This window comes from Penaeus monodon, chromosome 1, assembly GCF_015228065.2.
Source record: "Penaeus monodon isolate SGIC_2016 chromosome 1, NSTDA_Pmon_1, whole genome shotgun sequence".
Lineage (NCBI taxonomy): Eukaryota > Metazoa > Arthropoda > Malacostraca > Decapoda > Penaeidae > Penaeus > Penaeus monodon.
This window is the reverse complement of record NC_051386.1, coordinates 1365230-1370465: the sequence shown is the minus strand read 5'-3', so window position 1 is coordinate 1370465 and position 5236 is coordinate 1365230.

Sequence of the window (5236 nt, the reverse complement as noted above, 5' to 3'; positions counted from 1 at the left end):
TTTTTTTTGGCCTGCCCCCATTGGTTTTCTTCAGAAAAAAAAAAAGGGGGGAAATTTAAAGGGAAGGGAAAAAAAAAAAGGAAAAAAAAGAAAGGAAAAAAAAAAAGCAAAGAACTGAAAATCTGTATAACAATACAAATAAGATTCTAAATTTCAAAATCCCTGAAACCGACAAAAGAAAAAAATATAAATCTAGTCAGTACTTACTCAACCCAAAAAAAAGCAAAAATTCTGTAGTTTCTGAAATAAACTGCTCCCTTTATTATACACCAAAACCCATAAATTATAATTATACTACTTATTAAAATAAAAATATATTTTATATATATTTTATTATATAGATAGATAGATAATTTGAAGATAATAGATAGTAATAGTAGAAGATAGATAGATAGATAGATAATAGATAATATATATATATTATATATTATATATATAAAATTTTTATAATATAAACTTTTTATAAAAAATCTATATATATTAATTATATTAAAATATATTAATATATATATAAATATATATATATACATATTTATATAATTACATATTAAAATTACCATTAATTATCATAATATATTATCCAATTTTTATACACCATAATTTCACACACATTATATACACCACTATATTTCCACCATTATTCACCCATATAACCACACATATATTATCACCCAAAAATATATATCACACACATTATAATACACACACTATAAATACACACACACACCCAACACACACACACAATATATATACCACATAATAAAATTACACACACACCACATGTAATAATAAACTATATTATATAAAAACACACACACATGTATATAATACCAATATTATACACACAAAAACCCCAAATGTAAAAATAACACAATATACACACCCCACACACACAAAACCCACAAAACCACACACCCCCACACACACACACACACACACACACACACACAAACACACAACAACCACACACAACACAATAATAATAATAATATATAATATATATTATAATGATTATATATATTTTAATATATAATATATAAATAAATTTTAAAAAATTTAATAAAAATATATATTATTTTATCACTATTATATATAAATATAATTATATATATATAATAAATCTATAATATATATATATATATACATATATATACATAAAAATTTATATATTCATATTATAAAAAAACAAAATATAATATACATTAAAATATAAAATTAATAATATATAATTATAATAACATTATATATAAAAATTATATTTATATATATAAACACACACACACATATATATATATATTTATATTAATATATTTTATATATAATTATATATATTATATATATTTTAATATTATATATATATATATTATATATATATATATTATAATACACATATTATTTACATATATTATATATATATATATATTTATATATATATATATATTATTATACCATATAAAAATTATAACATATATATAATATTCTATATATATATTTATTTATATATATTTTATATTTTATTTTCATATATATATATATAACATATACATATACATATTTATATACATTAAAAATACTTTAAAAATTACATACAATAAATACAATTATATACATACTTATAATATATATTTTATATATATTATTATATATATATATAATATATATTTAAAATATATATATATTATAATAAATATATATATATATATATAAAACCCACACAACACAACACAACACACCCCAAACACACACACACACACACACCACACCACACACCCCCAAAATATTAATTATATTATATATATATATATTTATATATATTGTGTATTATGTAATATAATTATATATATATTATATTATTATATTATATAATATTAATATGGTATATATGTATATGAATATTATATTTATAAATATATATATTATTAATATTTAAATTTATATGTTTATTTTATATATATAATATATAATTAATAATTTATATATATATTATATATTTTTATATATTTATTTTTTTTTATTTATATTATATATTTTATATTAATTGTATTTGTTATTTGTTAATTGTTTTGTTGTTTTTATTTTTTTATTTTTTTTTTATTTTAGGAAAATTTGTTTTTTATTTTTTTTTTTTTTTATTTTATAAAAATTATATATATTTTTATTTCTATTTCTTTTTTTTTTTTAAAATTTTTTTTTTTTTTTTGTATTGTTTTCTTTTTATTTGTTTGTTAGTTTGTATTTTTTTGTTTGTTAGTTATTTTATTTGTTTTGTTTATTTTTTTATATGTTTTTGTTTTTTATTATATATTATAATTATTGTTTGTTTTTTTGTTTTTTAAAATTTTTTTTTTGTTTGTATTTTATTTGTTTGTTAAAAATTTTAAAAAATATTTTTTTATTTTTTTCCCCCCCCCCACACACCCCACCCCCCCCCCACCCCCCCCACCCCCCACCCCCACACCCCCCCCAACTTTTAAAATTTTGTATTTTTTATATTTTTTTTAAAAATTATTATATTTTTTATTTTTTATTTTTTATTTACCACCCCCAAAAACCCCCCCTTTTTTTTATTTTATTTATTATTTTGTATATATATAAAATATAACATCATATATATATGTGTGTTGTGTGGTGTGTTTTGGTGGGTGGGGTTGTGTGTGTGTGTGTGTGTGTGTGTGTGTGTGTGTGTGTGTTGGTTGTGTGTGTGTGTGTTTTTAAATTATTTAAAAAATTTATATATATATTTTTCACCCACACCACTTTTTTTAATATATAATATTTTTTATATATTATATTATATTTATTATTATATAATATATAAAATGTGTGTGTTTTAAAATTTTATATTTTTAAAAAAAATTATTTTTTATATTTTTTTATATATATATTTATTAATGTTGTGTGTTATATTTTTAAAATTTTAAATTTTTTATATATTATTATTAAAAATATATATATTTATCATATTTTTAAAAATTATCACCCACACCCCACCCCAAAAAAATATTTTTTATATAATTTAATTATATTTAATTAATTATAATTATAAATATATATTATATTTATATATAAATTGGTGTGTTTTATATATTATTAATTTTTAATTTATTTATTATCTTATATATATATATATTATATTATATATTTTTATATTTAAAATAATTTTAAAAATTTATCATTTATTTTATTATAAATTATGTTATTATACATACCTAAATTTTAATATATATGTATGCTTTATTGCACTTTATATATATAATTATTATATATATATATACACACCACCAATATATATTACAAAAATTATATATCACACACACACATAAAATTCCCACATTATTATACACTTTAATATATATTATAATCTATTATATATATTATATATATATTATTAATATTATATATATATATATATATATAATATACAATAAAATTATATACATATAATATTATATATATATATACATAATGTATAATATATATATATATATATAATTATATATATATTTTAATTTTATTTTAATATAAATAATAATATATAAAAATTTACCCAATCCCCATGCCTTTGTAGCCCCTTTAGATTTTTGTGAATTGCTACCAAAAAACCCCCTATGTACTCAGCCAAAAGGAGTCTAACAAACCCGTTGGACCTCCCCTGATTTCCCCTTCCTTAAATTGGGGGGGAAAATGTTTTTTTTTCAAATACTATTATATCGATCTTTTTGTTTTCTTATTGATATCACAATCCAACTTTTTTTAAAAATCTTGGTAACAATAAAGACAATGAAATAATACAAAAGGCATTTTCCAAAAGTCAAGGAAAAGGGTACACAGGAGAGAGGTTGACTAACCACTGACTGCTTGGTGACTGGGCACTTGTAGAGCCATTTTATGTGTAAAGACAATAAGTGAACTTGTATTACAGTACAGTGTTCTTGCCATCCATGCTGACTGGGAAAAACACGGTTTTATACGTGTAGAATGTATTTGTATAAGTCTATGTATATATGTTATATATATAATAATATATAATATTTTATATATATATATATAATATAATATAATATTATATAAAATATAATAAATTTATATAAAATTTAAAATAAAAATATATTATATATATATATATTTTTTATTATATATATATTATTATTTTTAATTACATATAAATTTTTATATATATATATATATATATAATATAATATTTTATATTCTATTATATTTTTTATTATATATATATATAAAAAAATTTAATACATTATGTTTAAATAAATATATTATTTTTTATATTTTATTTTTTTATTTTATATATTTTATTATTTTAAAAATAAAATATTATATATTTTAATCTTATATCTATTATAATATTATATTTAATTTGATTTTTGATATTTATTATTTTTTTTATATATATATATCTAATTTTTTTTTTTTTTTTATAATATTTTTATTTATTATTTTTTTATTTTATTTGTTTTTTTGTTTTTGTTTATTTTATATTATTTTTATTTATTATATTTTTTTTTTTAAAATTTTTTTTTTATTTTTTTATTATTTTTTTTTTTTTTTTTTTTTTTTTTTCTTTTTTTTTTTTTTTCCCCCCCTTTTTTTTTTTAAAATTTTTAAAATTTTTTTAAATATATTTATATAAATTTTTATTATATATATTATTTTAAATTATTTTTTAATTTATTATAATTTATAAAATTATTTATTATTATTTTATATTTTTTATTTTTTTTATATTTATATTTATTTTATTTTTTTTATTTTAATTTATTTTCCCCCTTTCAAAACAAAAATTTGGGTTTTTAAACCTTTTATTTTTTTAAAAAATTTTGGGGGCCCCCAAACCCCCAAAAAATCCCCCTAATCTCTAATATTCTATCTAGATATTACTACTATTATAATATTAGTTATATATATTCTATGTCTATTATATATATCTTATCTATATCATTATCTAATCTATATATTATCTATATATCATTATACATAGATACTATATTATATCATGCATATCTATATGTATCTTATTATAAATATATTAATCATAATTATAATATATATAGATATTATCTATATATAATATAAGATTATATATATATATATATATATATGATATAGACTATAGATATATCTATTTTATCTATATCTCATATATATATAATTATATAGAGTATTAGATATATCTTATATATATATATTCTATAGTATAATTATATATATAATATATATA